Here is an 18,603-nt window from a genome sequence, read left to right on the forward strand (position 1 = left end):
TATCTGAGCATCTCCTGTAGTAAACCTTTGTGCAGAGCCTAAGGCTTCTTTTCCAAAGCCTGCTGAGTAATTGGAGCAGTGCTTTCAAAGTGGCTGGCTGTCTCTGATCTTCCTTGCATTTCAGTAAGAGGAACTGAAGAATGATGATCTCTGACGATGTTTTTAAAGTGTATTAGGACACTTTACTGGTAACATTTATTTGATCAAACTCAGCATTGTTCTTTAATAAAGTGAAATCTAGGACGGATTTTTAAATCTCCGTAATCTGTAGCCATTTGAAAAGCCCAAGTCTTTATTAGCAACAAATTAAAAACCTGTCTTTGAGAATGTAGCATCTGTGGAACCATCAAGAATTGCTTAGTGGTGCAGCAAGCAGCCTATAGACATGCCCCATGACTGTAGCTCGGGTGTTTTGTGGAGGAAGAGAAATCAGTGGCTGGCATTCAGTGCCCTCTGGTCTTCACTTTAGTCTTAGAAGTTGTTTTTCAAGTTAGACTTTTTCCCCTCCAGAGTGCCTGTATACAATGGAAACATGTACCTTCTATGCAGTCCCTGTGTGCCTTACGGTATTTTAAACACTCTTAGGTAAGGATCAGGCTCCTAGTATGGCCGTTGTTAGCAGAAGCTGTAAGTTCTGGGATTACTGTGAGGCTAAGCTTGCTTAGCTTTTGTATTGTAGCAGCTAAACCGTGTCTTTTGAATTTTGTTCAGCCTTAATAACCTGAACCTGGGGCACTTAAAACATTCTGTTTAAGCGATTAAAACACTGTTTAATAGCGGTAATATCTGATGGTGCTAGGTCGGTCTATCTGTCCGGTCAGGTGGGAGATTCTTCTCGTAAGCATTCTTACTAGCTCAGGTCTGCTCAGACAGACAAGGGAGGCTTCAGTTGGGCCATTTTCCAGACCTCTTGGTGGCATAACTCTTTCTTGGCCTTCTAAATGTGCACTTCCTTTCTAAAGACTCTATCTCCACTTTAGGGATATCTGAATCAATTCCCTTCTTCAGAAGGAAACAAAAATCCAAAAAACCAAACCAAACCAAATGCACCCACAAAACCTTGTATTTTCTAGGCAGTCATATGTGGATTTTATTAAATCCATCATTCTTAAACATTTTTATTTATTTTTTGAGTAACATTATTCTAGAATACAGAAAGCATACTTTTCCTTCCTTTAAAAAGAATTGTATTGCTATTTTCTTTCTAAATCCTCAGTGAAAAACAGAGTGCTGTTAATTGATGATAATCTCTCACTAAATTATTTGCTTTCACACATTGAAACTTTTGAATAGGGGATCCCTGGGTGGCGCAGTGGTTTGGCGCCTGCCTTTGGCCCAGGGCGCGATCCTGGAGACCCGGGATCGAATCCTACATCGGGCTCCCGGTGCATGGAGCCTGCTTCTCCCTCTGCCTGTGTCTCTGCCTCTCTCTCTCTCACTGTGTGCCTATCATAAATAAATAAAATTAAAAAAAATATTAAAAAAAAGAAACATTTGAATAATTTTTCCCAAGTATTGTATTTTTGCTTTGGATTTTCCCTTGTATAGATAGTTATATGCTGGTAGGTGAGATGTTGTTTAAATTTTTCTCTTATTTCAATCTGATTATTGCATCCCATTCTTCTGCTTTTAATGGGAGAGTAGTTGAGGAAATTTTAAAAAGCTGTGCACTTCTTTCTTTTCCCGAAAGTAAAATTTAAAAAGAACAACTGGTCACATTTACATAGACTAATAATTTGCTGACATGATATGCAAAGTAAAGACATACTTCTTACTGTTTTCACGGGAAGTCCCGGTCATTTAGTAAATATAAAAGGAAAAGAAAAAGAACACATGTTGGTGCATTCTCCTAGACTTTTTTTGGTATTGTATCAGGTAATAGCAAGAAATCCAATAATCATAGTGCCTAACATCAGCCATCCACATAGTAGAATGACCATAGCAGATTCAGAGGTCAGCTGAAAAATGGAACCTCCTCCCTGGCTATCCAGCCTCATGTCCAGTGATGTACCTCATCTCTTTCTTCTGCCTATAACCCTAATAAATCATGTCTTCTTTAAAACTGAAGGGAACGGATTCCTCATTAAAGGTAGTCCAGTGACAGGCAACAGATTAATTAATAAAGGACTTTGAATATATTAACTTTTAGAAGGGATGAAGTCAGATGCTTCCCTTGAGCACACTTGTGAGGTTCTTTGGGTCAGCCTACCTTGAAATTTCCCAGTGGCACTGAGAGTACAAAAGGAAGACAGCTTTTTAGGATATAAATAGTGGATGGAATTTTATTAACTAAATGCTAACTATAATATAATATGAAAATACTAAAATCTTATAGTAGCGAGGGGATGCTTGCAGAGTTTTTCCTTTCATCTTTGGCCACAACTAATGGGAATGGGGCTCGGCATGCCTTGTGGTCACTTCAGAATTATTTCACTCTTCTTATTTATTATTCAGAGCCTTCTTTTTGTTCTTAAAAAAGAAGATTCTGTGAAATCCTTTGGCCTAGCAGACATTTTTACCAGCCTATAGAACTGTGGCATCACTCCTTCACATTGACTGATAATATCATGCCCCTTTTCTCTGGAGTAGGGACAACTTACTCTCACTGAAGTTTTACCCCTTATGTTCTTCAAAACATAAGAGCACAACTGGCCCACATCAAATAAAGAGTTGCCTCTTTTAAACTCATTCTTATGACAAACGGAACAAATGCTAATAGGAATTGATTTAGGTTGTCTTTGGAAGAGTGCCTTATTTCTTAGTACCTGGTCCTTATTTTGGTCCTGGGTTTGTATGGCTATGATCTTGTATACTAATACCATGTTACCTAGTCAGTTCCTCAAACTATTTGTTTTCTAGTTGACTGTCTAATAAATGTAAAATGTGCTAATAGGAGTGGATTTGAGCAAATGTCTAAAGAAGAAAGAAAGAGAAGCAAGGACATGAACATTGAATGGATGTGGATGGACATCCGGGTAGGAATGGTGCAGATCTGCCACTGCTTGCCTTAAAAAGTTGGGTCGGTGAAGGAATTTTGAAGACTTGGCTTCTGGGAACAGATCGCAGAGTGGAACTAGACATGAAACTTGTGGGGAGCTTGCCTCTGCTAGTTCTTTTAAATTTTTTTTTTTTAATTTTTATTTATTTATGATAGTCACAGAGAGATAGAGAGAGAGAGGCAGAGACACAGGCAGAGGGAGAAGCAGGCTCCATGCACCGGGAGCCTGATATGGGATTCGATCCCGGGTCTCCAGGATCGCGCCCTGGGCCAAAGGCAGGCGCCAAACCGCTGCGCCACCCAGGGATCCCCCTCTGCTAGTTCTTTACAATATACCTTTTCTCAAAGGGTTTGGGAGACTGTTTGTGGTAGGAGTTTTATTTTACAACCTAGGCTTTATTTTAATGTTTGTCAATACTTGAGTGTTTTTCATATAAAAAGTTGTAAATATCTTCACAAGCATTTGAATGGCTTTCATCAAAACCATGTGTTCAAAATTAAGGCCTTGGTGGGTGGAGTCTTCCATTTAGGGAAGTGCAGTCAGTATGCCATGTTTTGGGGGTTTTGCTGCACCCAGGAGATGCCTTTATTGTACCTTTTTGGAAATGATTTTTAATCAAGAGAATATAGAGGTGAATGCCCTAGGCTTGAAGAAAGCTATTGCTCCTGTCTGCACAAAACATGCCAAGGCCCCTAATGCTATGGGAAAGGTGTGGACATGTTGCCTTTCCACATGGCACCAGCCTCTTCAGAGGTAAGGATGTTCCCTGAACCATTGTTTGTCTCAGCTTATGGTTGGCTCTGTGTTCTTGCCATGATGGTGTCCTTAATAAAAACGCACTCATGCACTGCTATTCTAGGTGAGTCTTCAGTAGGTTAAGTAATGAAATGGTTGTTGAAGAACTAATGGACTTTGATTTTTTTCCCTCCTCAGAGAGTAAATTTTTTTTTTAAGTCTATAACTTAATTCAGTAACTGGCCTTTTTCTGCCACTGACCGTTTTTCCCCCCAGTGAGTTGGAATACAAATGGCTTGAGAAATTGTAAGGTAACATTTGCTGGGTATTGTTCTATGTATAGGGACCTCTGGGTATGTCTTAGCCTTAAAGCTTTTGTAGTTACAAGAAGTAAGATATTCTACTTCAGTAGCCATTTGTCTCCCCTCTGGATTTATTAGTGGAGAAGTTAATTCAATTAAGTAAACAACTTAATGTATATAGAGAGTTTTTTTTGGTTGATGTTGACCAGGCTAGAAGTACTAAAAAACCAAATGCTTCTTGTAATCAAGTTGTTTTTCTAGAGGAGAAGATAAGACATAATTAAAATTTGCCATTACAAATGACCAAATGTAATACGGCCTTTTGTGGAAATACAAGTACAATGCATTGAAGTGTCTATAGAGGGAGAAGTAAATCTATGGAGATGGTGTCATTGGAACTGAGCATTGAAAGATCCATCCATCCATTCTCTAAAAGGATAACATTTGTTTCTTTAGGTAACCGAAGTAATTCTTACTTATTGTATAGAATCTGGATGTTCCTAAAAGGTGCACAGATAAAAATAAATATCACCCAGTTCATACCAGGTCACTCAGTCCCCATCACTCAGAGGTAACTATCCCTGTTAACATTTTTGCTTTTTATTTGTGAAAAATTTTAGGCATACACTGAAGTAGAAAGAAGTGCACAGTGAGGCCCCACATCCTCATCATCTAGCTTTAACAATTATAGACATTATGTCATGCTTGTTATATTCATCTTCTTTTGTGGGTTTTTTTTTTTTTAATTTCAAAGCACTACTTAGATATTATATCATTTTACCTGTAAATATTTCAGTGAATATTTTTTAACAGATAGTGACTTTAAAAAAGTCACAATATCTTTACTCTTAACAAAATTAACAATTATTCTTTAATATTACTTACTAGCCAGTCCTGTAATCCCCAGTTCATGTTCAGTGTCTTCCATTCTTTCAAAATTTTGATTTCACAGTTAGTTTGTTAGACCCAGGATCCAAGCAGGTTAAATCCTGGCATTCGTCTCTTTTAAGTCTTTCTTGATCTAACATTTCCTTTCCCTTTCTCATGTAATTTATTGTAGAAGAAACTAGGTCATTTGTTGTTTAGGACTGCTAATATCTTAATAGTGTTCTTTTAGGTTTGTTCTACTCTGTGACCATGTGTATATTTTATTTATTTATTTTTTTAAAGATTTTTAAAAATTTATTTATCAGAGACAGAGAGAGAGAGACAGAAAGATGGGTAGGGGCAGAGGGAGAAGCAGGCTCCATTCAGGAAGCCTGATGTGGGACTCGATCCTGGGTCTCCAGGATGACGCCCTGGGCTGAAGGCGGTGCTAAATCGGTAAGCCACCGGGGCTGCCCACCATGTGTATATTTTATTTTATTTTATTTTTTAATTTTTTCAAAGATTTCTTTCTTTCTTTCTTTCTTTCTTTCTTTCTTTCTTTCTTTCTTTCTTTCTTTCTTTCTTTCTTCTTTCTTTTAGAGAGAGAGAGAGGCAGTGACACAAGAGGAAGGAGAAGCAGGCTCCATGCCAGGAGCCTGATGTGGGACTCGATCCTGGAACTCCAGGATCGTGCCCTGGGCCAAAGGCAGGCGCCAAACCGCTGAGCCACCCAGGGATCCCACCTTGTGTAGATTTTAAAAGCAAAATTGAAATCCTGCGCATGCTGTTTTAGAAGCTGTTTTTATACTTAGTGATATAAGGAGGACATTTTCCTGTTATTTACCCTTCCACAATTTTCTTTTTTTTAAGATTTTATTTACTTAGCTTGAACAGGAGGGAGGGAGAGGGAGAAGTAGACTCCCTGCTGAGCATGGAGCCTGATGCGGGACTCCATCCCAGAACCCTGAGATCATAACTTGAGCCAAAGGCAGATGCTTAACCAACTCTGATGACCAGAGTCATTCAGGTGCCTTTACAATTTATTTTCTGTTAAGTCATGGCATTACAGTAACTAAAAATGAGAAAGATGCATTTGGTTATATTTAAAGTATATCTTACTTACATTAGTGATCAGTATTATAACATCAAATTGCTCATTCCTTCCCTTCCTCCCTCCCTCTTCTAGTCTTCCTTCCCTTCCTCCTTTTCCTCCCCCACCCCTTTTTAAAAGATTTTATTTATTCATGAGAGATACACAGAGAGAGGCAGAGACATAGGCAGAAGGTGAAGCAGGCTCCCTGCAGGGAGCCTGATGTGGTACTGGATCCCAGGGCCCTGGGATCATGACCTGAGCCAAAAGCAGATGCTCAACCACTGAGCCATGCAGGTGTCCCTTCTTCCTCCCTTCTTTTCTTCCCCACACAGCAGCTAGCTGTTATGGGTAGCTATAACATTGGTGATGCAGTTCCCGGAATCCAGAGTGCGTTTTATGTTCCATGAGCCATGTGGATAAAGGGTTGTGTAAAACCCAGGCTTATGGTATGCTGACAGTGTTGAAAATAGAGGAGTTTGAGGGTGTCCATCCAGCCCAGATTTTCTAGAGAGTCCATGAAAAGAAGGGGACCCTCATTATTGTTATTGTAAGCTGATCTTTATGAAAAAAGTTAAGTTTGCATTCTTACAAAGTGTAGGCCACTGGTGGGAAACCATTCCTAAGTAGTTAAAAGGGACCATGCCTGTTTTAGTTGAGATGTTAATGTAATGTTTTTATTTTAAAACATTTATTTATTTATTTTAGAGATAGAGAGAGGGAGGAAGAGAAGGGAGAGAATCTCAAGCAGACTGTCTGCTTAGCCCGGTGCAGAGCTTGATCTCAGGACCCTGAGATCATGACCTGAGCTGAAATCAAGAGTCAGACACTTAACTGACTGAGCCACCCAGGCACCCCTTTTTCATCTTATTCTTTAATCCAAAGTCACCTGATAACCCTGTAAAGTCCTTGTCAGATGTTTTTAAGTTAATTTTACTAAGAGTAATAAATGAGTCTGCTTATAAGGTTTTCTCTGTACCACCCCCTTCCCGTTTCCGTATAGCTCTCCAGAGCTAAGTACTTTGTTGATGTGGGGTTTATATTTTCATTTCTAATGTGAAGATTTGGTATTTTTTTTGTTTCAAAACTTCATATAATTGGTATTGTATTGAATATCAGTAACTTCTTGTCATTCAGGTACATGCTTTGGAGATCTCTCTTCATATAAACCTAGTTCATCTTTTTCAATAGCTGCCTATTCTGTAGACTCATCAGGGGAATATAGCATGGTTTTTCTGCCATTCTCCTGATGCTGAATTCCTAGGTAGTTTTCAGTATTCCTGGTTACAAATCAGACTGCAGAAAATAGCCTTGTCCTTGGCTGTGTGCATGTGGGCATAGGTTTCTCTCTGCGGTTGTCAGGCCAGGGGATATTGTAATAGATACTCTCAAAATGTTCTACCAGAATGACTCCCATTAGAAGAGGGAGTTTATCTAGAGAAAGGTTCTCAAATTCCACATATTTATCTAGAGAAATGGGACAACACAGGAGCTAAATCTAAGAACTAACTTACGGTTTACAAATAAGTAGACCTTATTAACTTTTAATACTTGACTTTGAAATTTCTTTTTTTAAATTATTACTATTTTTTAAGTAGGCTCCATGCCCAGCATGGAGCCCAATGTGGGGCCTAAACTCATGACCCTGAGATCAAGACCTGAACTGAGATCAAGAGTTGGACACTTAATGGACTGAGCCACCCTAGCGCCCTGAAGTTTTCTTTTTTAAAAGACTAGTTTTATTTATTGGGCTAGATTTTGCTACCAGATGTGAATTTATTTCTATGTAAAGATTTCTGCAATTAAATGATTAACAAGTGAATTATTACAATGGCTACTGTGCTCTCACATGAAAATAACACTTAGTTTTAGAATCTGTGTACTGGGGGTGGAGCTGGGTGTGGGGATTGTATTAAGTGTCTGCGGTCTGCAAGGCCTTCTCAGTGAACCGCTAATCTGTGTTCTAATGGCTGAGGAATGTTTTGTGTCTCTGGCATCACCCCTGCCACATTATGGACACCACAGGCAGAGGGAATACATAATTAGATGAGGGCCTCCTCCAGGGGAGGGGTAGGCATGCTGCCTTGTCCTTAGGTTTCCTGTAAAGAACATTCTTCACAGTAAAGCATGTTGCCTTTGCATGGTTGTATGGCATGTCAGGGAAGACAGGCACAGTTCTTCATTCCTTCAATGTTGTAAGAAAAGAAGGTAATAATTATTTTATCAGTTGATCATGTTCAGGAGCTCTGGATTTTGAAGTTGTCAGTCTTAAAATGCGACTTCTTTCTCCTGCAGTAGTATTCCTTTTAATTTCCAAAACCCTTTACATGAGGCCTCATGGAGCTTCTGAGCCTTGCACTTTGCATCTGTCAGATGGGGCTCATGAGCCACGGGCCTCACACGGCTGCAGGGATGCCAGGTGCCTGTGGGGCGTGCCTGGTAGGGAGTAGGCTCCCAGCTGCCTGGGCCAGAGAAGCCTGTGGCCCCACCTTCTCCTGTCACAGATGAGGAGACAGACAGAGCTGGTTTCTCCCCCTTTGGTTTGTCCTAATGACTAAGATAACCTTTGCCACACACACATCAGGTCACCGTGCGGCTCTGCCTCTTGAGCAACCAGAGGGGCAGCTTTTACGCACAGCTTCTTTTTGCCTGGAATTCCCCTTTCTCCTCACCACCTGTCAGTCACCTTTCCCTCCTTTGAAATACCTTCAAGTTCATTTCCTCAGGAAGGCATTGCTGGCTTATCCTACAGGTGGATATCATTTCATATCCTCACCCACTCAAGTATATCTTTCCCTGTGGAAATCTGAACTTATTTGTATGTTTCTTGGGAAAATTCTTCTCTGTTCCTAAATTATTTATAAACCTTACACCATAAAATGTTGATTGTTCAGGGAAAAAGAACTATAGAAGAAAACCATACTTATTAGTGGCACAATGTTATTTCTATGTATTGAAATGGAGAATGTCACATAGAGGTGAAGTCTCTATGTTAGTTCCTAATCCCCTTTCAAGCCAGTAGGTGAAGGTTGAGGCTTATGTTAAATAAATTAGAAAAAACAAAACAAAACCCAGCAACTATCTACTGATAGTTCATGTATCTTTGCATGTGGATGAATATGTCTGCAACTTTCCCTAACATTCTCTTTTTTCCGTGCTATGAAAAGTGGTGAGCAAAATAAAAATATCAAGTAGCAGTATACACTCTTAAAGATAACTCACAGAAGTTATATGTAGACTAACTAGTACATGAAAGATCTATGAAAGCCAAATTCGAAGCTTATGTAATCCTAAACATGAATGAACAATTGAGTGGATGTTTCACTTACAGCATACACAATTTAATTTCAACACAGAATTCAGTAAATCTTTCCTTATTCACTTGAGAACACATATGTATGCCTTCAGTTTGTAAACAAATGTTTTTTTTTTGTGTGTGTGTGTGTGCTGGGTCACTCCGGAAATAGGAAGGAAACATTACAGGTGGCTCCTTCCCCAGTATATACAGGCAAATGCCTGTTTTGATGGTGTGTTTTTATGAAAGGACTCCAAGGTCTTTGTTTATATTCGGGATGTAAGGAAAAGAGACGTAATCAACTTTTAGACCTAGAAGGAGCCTTAGCTACTCTGTGTTTTATAGATGGAAAATGAGTATTCACAGAGATCAGAAGCTTTGCCCAAGTTATATTACTTCATGGTGTTGGTCCTAGGCTCAGATATGAGTTTGTGGAGATGGATGGTGCTCTGAGGAGAAACTCAGTACTATTTCTTTGCCCATTCAGGGACCTCTGTATTCTATGGGACCTATGTTATCTATCTTTTGCATTTTGAATATTTAGAAAATTAGGTATTGATGGGACTTGAGGCCAGAATTTCTTCTTCAGACATTCTTAAGCATGCTACCTACAAGTTTTTTCCTGAGGAGGCATCATAGAAAACAAAAAATTAGAGTTTTATCATTGTCTTAAATTGCAAAATAAGTAATTTTCCTTGAAAAGTATTTTTTTTAAAGATTTTATTTATTCATGAAAGATACACGGAGATAGAGAGAGAGAGAGAAAGAGGAACAGACACAGGCAGAGGGAGAAGCAGGCTCCATGCAGGGAGCCCAATGTGGGACTCGATCCCGGGTCTCCAGGATCACATTCTGGGCTGAAGGCAGTGCCAAACCACTGAGCCACCTGGGCTGCCCGAAAAGTATTTTAAGTAAAACATTTTTGAAAATGTAAGGGAGCATCAGAGTTTCACCTTTTCAAGAGTTGATTTGAATTTTCCCTAACTTTACTCCAGAGACTGTCTTATTTGTCCTTCTATTCCCTACAGCTCCCGGCACAGAGCTGTATTTGCCTCTGTTTTCCTACCCCCATCTTTGGTGAAAATTACTTACCTTTCTTTTCTCTTCTGTGTCATTGTGAACTAAGGACCAAAGGAAACCCCTAGAAGGATTGTTTGGCTGTTTGAAATACAAAATTTCTTACTAATCAAAACTTGGGTCACTGACCCAGAACATATGAATTTTGACTTTCATTTGTTGAACCTTTATCACATGGCAAATATTCTCCAGATTCTTTAAGTACAGAGATGAGTTGTCATGGCCCCTATGTTGGGGACCAAAAATCTGGTAGGTGAAGCAGGTGGGTATTTAGGTGCAATAATTGGAGTATTAGAAGTGTTGAAGCCATGTATCTACTCTTGATGTTTCTCTTTAGCAGTATATAGAAGGACATGAATACCATGGATGATAATAAATTTAATCACAAAATTGCTTTTTTTTAAATTAAACTTTATGTCTTAAATAGCTAATACATTCTTATAGAGTAAAATCTAAAAGGTTATATATAGTGAACCTAAATGGTATAGATTTTATTCAGATTTCATGAGTATTTCTACTAATGCCCTTTTTCCAGGATCCAGTCTAGAAATGTCATATTGCATTTAGTATGTATGCATTTTAAAGTTTATTTTTACACAAATTGCAGTATATACCACACTATGTTTTCATTCTGTTCCATTCCAGTTTATGGTTGTACTTTATTATCCAATTTCTTATTGATGGACTTTAAGTTGTTTCTAATCTTTCAATTTTGTTAACAATGCCTCGGTGGCTGTCTTTGAACTTGAATGTGTTCAGGTTTATATAGAAGCAATTCCAGATTCAAGTATATGTATCTTCCTGTCTGGGATAAATATTGCCAAACTGCCCTCCATAGGCGTTGAACAAGTTTACACTCCCATCACCAATGTATACCTTTCTCCTTCCTCCTGCCAGTAGTGTGTGATTAAACCTTTTAATCTTTGCCAATTTCATAACTGAAAAAGGGAATCTTTTTGTCATTTTCCTTTGCATTTCTCATTATAAATGAGCTTATACGTACTGTTGTGTGTTTAAGAGCAATTTCTCTTTCTGTGAATTGACTTTTGTGATCCTTTGTCCATTTATCTGAGATAAGCTCTTTGTATAAAAAGAGAAATTATCCCACTGGGTATGTATTTTGTCATTTATGTTAACTTGAGATGTATACATTTATTATGTTTGGATAATCAAATTTATATTTTGCTTTATGGAATTTGGGTTTCATGTCCTTCTTAAAAAGGTCTTATGCTCTCTCCAGGAGTGTAAAAACTGTCTCCTGCTTTCCTTTCATATGTATATATTTTTTAATGTTTAAATTGTTTTGACCAATTTGAAATTTTTTTTGGTGTGAATTGGTATCCCATTCTCTTTTCCATGTGGCTGTATAGTTGTGCCAAAACCATTATAGAGTAATTTATTTTTTTCTGCATGGATTTAAATGTCACATTTTTATCTTTTAGCAATACGCTCTCCAAAGCATTTTTAGAATTTTTATCTTTTGGTTTGATGGTCTATTCATGAACCAATTTCACGCCTTTAAAATTATTATGTATTTATAACATGTTTAACTAGGCAAGTATTAAACCTTGGTCTCTTTTATTATTATTCTTTTTTGTAATTACTCTCATTATTTTTGCTGATTTATTTTTCTGTATGAACTTGACACTTAGATTCTGAATTTCCAAAAGAATATCCTGTTAATCTTAGTGGGATTGTGATACATTTCCGTATTAATTTAGATTTTTTTTTGTTAAAGCATTGATCTTCTGGGAATTTGCTTTGTATGGCTCAAATATTTCTCATCTGTTTTTTTTTAATATAAAAATATTTGATTTTAAAGAGATTTATCACTGGTAATATAAAGGGCAGTCTTTCATAATTGTACTTTCCTATCCTAATAAAGTTTATTGTTTCCATAGCTCACCTTCTATTTCCTCTCAGTTTTTGGTAATGCTGAGTCATGTTTTTGGATCTTTATTTTATTACTTTATATTCTGTTATTAGCACGGTGCCATGAATCCAGTAGGTAAATGTTTAAAGAACTCACCCATACTGCAGTGGGACCCTCACTAGAAAGTGGCTTGGGAGTATCTGTTAAGATTTAGTGTGCCTGCATATGCTGTAGCCCTGCAGGTGCGTTACTCAGCATCTTCCTTAATGATAGCATGTGTGTCTCATTGGTGAGGCGTGGACTCCAAGGGCAATGACAGGTGCTCCTTCTGTAGCACCTCCTATCACCCTCATTGTCTCCTTTTTTTCAGCCATTAAATTCTGTTGAAGATGTGAAATCTTACAGAAAAGATTCATAGCCCACGCTAAGCACGTTTGATTCTCTACCTTTTTAGTTAAAAAAAAAAAAATCTCTTCAACATAGTAATCCTTTAGATGTCAGAATCAGCTGAATATTTTTTTCCTCCCAATATTTATGCTTAAATCATCACCTACATCTTCCCTCAATTTTGATCATTCTACTTTTCCTTGTTGAAAATCACCGGGTATGATTTTCATATCATCTAAGCCAATCACCGTCATGAGCCATGGTTCCTGATCGCAGTGCCCTTGGTGAATATGTTGAGTACAGAAATACTGTCAGTTCCTATGTGTGGCTTTCCTCCTCCTGTTCCCACTCCTGCTCGTTCAGCATAAGGAATCCTATTCTCAAAGATAAGGTGGTCTCAACACACTTCAGTGCCCCTTTATCTGCTCTTCATTCCTTTTGGGAGTATAGCCTCTTCGTCCCCAGTTCTCGATCTCAAATATTCACCCTGTGTCTTTGAAATCTTTATTTCTATACCAGAGGATTTCTTCATTCAGCAAACATTTATGCACACTGTGATCGGGGAACATGATTGCTTTAGTACCCAGTAGACCTGAACCAAGATTGCATCAGAAAACAGGAAATTGTTTTGTGCAGAGTCCTAGGAAAATAGCCCCTTCATTGTCTCAGCCACACATTAAAAGGAGAAAGGAGAGAACCATCTGGTAGCCTGGGAATTAAGGGCAGCAGGGAGATAGAATGGGAGTGTTTAAGGCACACTGGATGGGTGCCTGGGGCCTGGGTCATGCTCCCATGTGCTTCTGTCTACAGCATGCCTGCCTCCCTCTTGGATGAATTGGAAAGCCGTGGGCTGGTTACTATGGGAATTGATGGGTGCTGCTGGCAGTGAGAGAAGGAAAGTTCTTGGAATTGATACAAAAATCCTAGGAGAGCAGGGTTTTCCCTCCTCTGGTTCCCTGCCTACTGTTCTTGGATTGGATGAGCGAACTTGATTTTAGCTTGGGGAGACCATTTCCAATAGCTCACCTCTGGCATCCTGAGAGGAGGTTGGAGGTGAGGGGGAAGGTCTTCTCTCAGGCAGACTTCATGGAGGACAGGGCTCCTGGACACAACACAAAGGATCACTAGTTTGCCCAATGACAAATTTTTGTTTTCGCAGTTGGCTCCTCATGCTTTAGTGAGCTCAGAATGAAATTCAAGCTTCTGTTTCTTTTTACACTGTCAGGGAATATGCCACAGACAAGGAGAGGGGAAGTCAATATTTAATTCTGGAATCACAACGTTCCCCCCTTCTTCACTGCCATTACCCCTTACCAAAGTAGGGCTGGGGGTGCGCATTCAGTGTTTGTTACTGGTTTGCTGATTCTGAAATGTCAGAAATAGAAAACAGATGTTTTAATGAAGTGATACCCACAGTGGAAAATAGTGAATTCAAAATATATTTTATAAGTTAACTTTTATTAATTTGATTAATTAGTAATTGAAAAAAGCTCTACCATTGTTGTGCTGGTTTATTTTTATAACTACTCATGAAAATGGAATGTAAAGCATTGACTTGTTTCTCCAAGAAAAGTATTTGGCTTGAGGAGAGAAGAATATTAAAGTACCATGAACATTACACAGTTCAAAAGGACAGAGAGAGTTTTCCTCCCCGATCTTTTTGTTCCGGTTCATTTTTCTGCTGTTTCTGACTCTTTTTACCACTAATGAAAACCTCATTCAGAGAATAGCTTTTCTTTTGATTCTGAGAGATTTTGTTGAATTCCTCCTATAGATGTAAGAGTGCTGTCTAAATCTATTCAGACCTTGATTTTGGGGTCTTAGAGGTGATGAATCACTTGGCAGAGCAACCATGTGATGTTGAGTTACCTCGTGATTCGGATGATTTTGTTCTAGAAGCTTTAACACTCCTTTTTAATTCATTTAATTCCCTTTTCTGTGGTAGGGAAGAGGGGCTGGATAGGAAGGCCAATCACATACAGGCCTTGTTCTCCTTGAGCTTCAGGTCAGGGAGGTAAGATGATTAAAAAAAAACAAAAAACAAAACGTACAAGGAAGTACATGTGGTGCGTTGTATTAGAGATGAATTGATGAGGTGTGGTGGTGGCTCCAAAGTTAAATGCCCTTCCTGGGGAAGCCCCAGAAGCCTTCCTGGAGGCTACCCTGTCAAGTGCTGGCACAGCTCCAACGCTAGTATTTAAATAAGTCACAAGTATAATTATTTGAATTGGATCTGAAAGAATAAGCTGGATTTCAACAGATGTTTTCCCTTGTTTCTCAGCCTCAGGATCTCTCAGTGTCCTGATTTTTTGCGTGTGCTTTGCTTTATACCTATGAGGCACTTCCCATCTAAAAATACTTCTTTCTGGCATATGTATTTATCAGGGTGCTGAACAGTCTAGACTTGGGCTATAAATGTGTCACTGAATGGAAGAGACAGGTAATACTGTGACAGAGAGGAGCACAGGGTGTGGTCGGAGCCCACTCAGGCTGAGGATGGGGTGTTGGGGTGTCGGGGCCTAGGGCATGGGAGTCAGAGCTGTGCAGTGGCTTCTTGACCCTTGTCATTCCGCCAGGAAATGGATGGAGCTCCTCCCAGTTGACCAGTGGGAAAGCTGAGGCTTGTGGTATGTCAGGTTCTTTTCCATGGTCCATCAGTCTGCAGTTGTCAGCAAGGAGATTTGAACACATAGCAAAAATGTTGCCCAGAAACCCCCAACCCTTGCTGAGTAGTTATTGTAACCACTATATTGTTCAGATTGAGGCTAGTGAGCAAGTCCTTGCTCAAGGCCTATCTTGTCATGGCAGAGTCGAGATTTCAAGTGATTTTTTTTTCCCCCCAAAGCACATACCTTTCCATGTAGAGAGCCTACCTTGGAGAATTTCAGCCTGGAGGGACACACGCAGGCTGGAGAAGTGGCAGCCCTTCTGCTAGGCACAATAGGGTGGATGTAATTTGTAATTGATAAGGAGTCACTTTATCAGTGGGCACTTAGTGTAGAGGGAATACATGAAAGAAGACGTGGAAAAAGTAAAGTGACAGGTGTGTTCAGGTATGAGAGTATGAGGACAGTTCACAGGTTGCCTGGAGTGATGGCTCTGTGGCGTGGGTAGGGGGAAATGTGTTGAAAAATCAGTTTGAAAACTCAACTTGTCTTAGACCTGGAGTGCCTCCTTAAAGAATTTGTATCCTTTTTATCTAATTATGGAGAAACCCTTGATGGTTTGGGGTGGGTGAAGGTGGCCAATAGGGATTCTTTTTCATACTGACTTTGAGTTTTAGAACTTTTATTGATGTCTTTGAAATTGCTTCTAAATCTTTTAAAAGATAGGGGAAGGAAAGTTAAGATTCAGTAGGAAAAAAAACAAGGTTTACTGTCTAGGAAAGATCATGAAACCTAGTTGTTTTATGGACTATAATTCTGCTTATATGAATTTTCACAGTCTTATCAGCTTGGTGAGTTCATGGCTGTGAGATGCTTGGAAACACGGTATTGGTATAAATCTAATTGAATAGTGGTACTTCTTATTTGACTTATTTTATATATACAGCCACTAAGTAGTCTACCACAGATGGAGGTTATTTATGGGTCTCTTTCTGATCCAAGGTCTTGCAGAGGGACTTTTCCCCGTGGGATAGGCTGGTAAGCGTTTAGACAGGGGTTCTGTGTGGCCTTCCTGGCCTGGCTTCCTTAGTCCCAGGAAAGAGTCCAGGAAAGAGCCAACTCTGGTCAGATCTCCGGTGGCCACTGTCCTTGTGTTATTGGCCAGAAAAGAATTCTGCTTGAACTTTTGGCCATCTAGATTATTTATAAAAATACAGTCACCGTACCGGTTTTTGGAAAGGATTATAATTTTATCCCCCTTAATAAAAAAATTCTCATTTATTGGTATCATTGTAAGGAGAATATTTGTTCAGCACAAATGAGAACTGATGATGAAGCACGTTTTCTCTTTGAGCCCAGGGGTGGTGGCAGGCACAGGAGGGTAGTCTGTACAAGTTTTGCAGTCAGGTGCTGTGTTTGTCATATTCCTCATTGTCTCTCCTCTGCTGAGTATACTGTGGGGAACACAGTAAGTACTACATACATGCTTGTGGGGGGAAAGTTGTGTGAATCTTGGGTAATTGTTCCTATGGAGTAGCTATTGTCATTGATGGAAAAACTGCTTAATTAAAATTGCTTAATTCAGACTCCCTTTCCTGGTTCTAGAGGTTTTGTTCAAGTAAAGATTTTAAAATACTTTTTGATATGTTGCTTCAAAATGTTAATAACACTTTAAAATTCTTTTAAGATGAAATAACCAAATGGAACAGGAGTAACTAAAAATACATACAGTGTGACTGACATGCTGTCCCATTCTCTTTAGAAAGGGTCACTCACTATAAATTAATGTATCTCCTTTCTAGCCAAGATTTCACTTTACTTGACTCAAAGCCGACAGTATAGATTCAAGTACAGGGTTTGCCAAAGCATGGAACAGTGATAATTTTTTTTTTGTCTGTGGCAACTTGGAATTTATTTTTGTAATTCTGATAATTATGAAAAAATGTTATTTTGTTAACATTTAATGGAAAGTTGAAATAAATGTGTGTTAATATTAAATATGACTTGTTTTCTGATAGAGTGATAGCAAAATATGAGGAAAAGGTGACTTTGAAGATTAGATCATCCTAATAGAGCCTATGTTTCTATGACTCCCTTTATTTTCTTCTAGATAATATAGCATCGTAATATGGCATGTTGCATGCTGAGGTGATTGTTGGAATATCCTTTGGATATCATTCATTTATCTCCCTGCCTGTTTACAGTAGTAGATGGGAGATAAATTATATCCTTATAGGTCTTAAGTTTAAAAAGTTCTGAGATTTGATTTTTATACTATAAGAAATTTCACAGTGGTCATTCTGTCTCTGAATATATTTAGACTTTCATAATTCTATTTTGTAATTTTGTAACTCAGTGTCTAGTGTGAAGGAGGTAATTGATGCGTTATACATAAGGCCTTAGTGGTATTCTGGGTACTGTCTGCTGTATTTAATATTCCTTTTTTTTTTTAGGTTGATTTTATTTATTTTAGAGAGAGAGTGAGCGAGCATGTGATTTGGGAGAGAGAATCTTCATGCAGATTCCCTGCTGAGCATGGAGCTCTATCTCTGAGTGGTGGCGGGGGTGGGGGGGAGTGGGGCTCTATCTCATGACTCCTGAGATCATGACCTGAGCTGAAATCAAGAGTCAGACACAGAACCAACTGAGCCACCCAGGCATCCCTATTTTTAATATTTTTTTGTAAGAACATTATCTTTTAGGCTAATACCAGTTTTGAAAACTGTCAGGACACCTGGCTGGCTCAGAGGTTGAGTGTCTGCCTTTGGCTCAGGGCGTGATCCTAGGATCTGGGATTGAGTCCCACGTTGGGCTCCTTGCGGTGGGGAGCCTGCTTCTCCCTCTGCCTATATCGCAGCCTCATTCTGTGTCTCTCATAAATAAATAAATAAAATCTTTAAAAAAAAAAAAGCTGGGGGGATCCCTGGGTGGCGCAGCGGTTTGGCGCCTGCCTTTGGCCCGGGGCGCGATCCTGGAGACCCGGGATCGAATCCCACGTCGGGCTCGCGGTGCATGGAGCCTGCTTCTCCCTCTGCCTGTGTCTCTGCCTCTTCTCTCTCTGTGTGTGACTATCATAAATAAATAAAAAAAAAAAAAAAAAAAAAAAAAAAAGCTGGTCAAATTTAATCACTGGTAAGAAATTTTGTCTTTTTATACTTGATACAGTTTCTTGTAATCCTTTTGATGGGGTTTTGAATGAGTAAAGATGAATTGATTTTCAAACAAGCCACATGCCAAATTGAAGCAGAGGATTTGCCGATATTTAATATACTTGAGATGATTTATGTAACAGAATCCTTGGAAAACCAACAAATATACTTGCAGGAGCCCTTCCTGGCACTCTCTGCTAAGACTCCATGATTTTTCCTGATG

At 39.0% G+C, this 18,603-nt stretch overlaps 1 protein-coding gene across 42 annotated transcripts in view; it reads left to right on the forward strand.

Annotated features, from left to right (window-relative positions):
* The window catches only part of SIPA1L1 (signal induced proliferation associated 1 like 1), a 371,521-nt gene that overhangs the window by 83,338 nt on the left and 269,580 nt on the right, over positions 1 to 18,603 (forward strand). The gene's annotated exons all lie outside the window — the stretch shown is intronic.

The sequence above is a fragment of the Vulpes vulpes genome, chromosome 6, assembly GCF_048418805.1.
Source record: "Vulpes vulpes isolate BD-2025 chromosome 6, VulVul3, whole genome shotgun sequence".
Classification (NCBI taxonomy): domain Eukaryota; kingdom Metazoa; phylum Chordata; class Mammalia; order Carnivora; family Canidae; genus Vulpes; species Vulpes vulpes.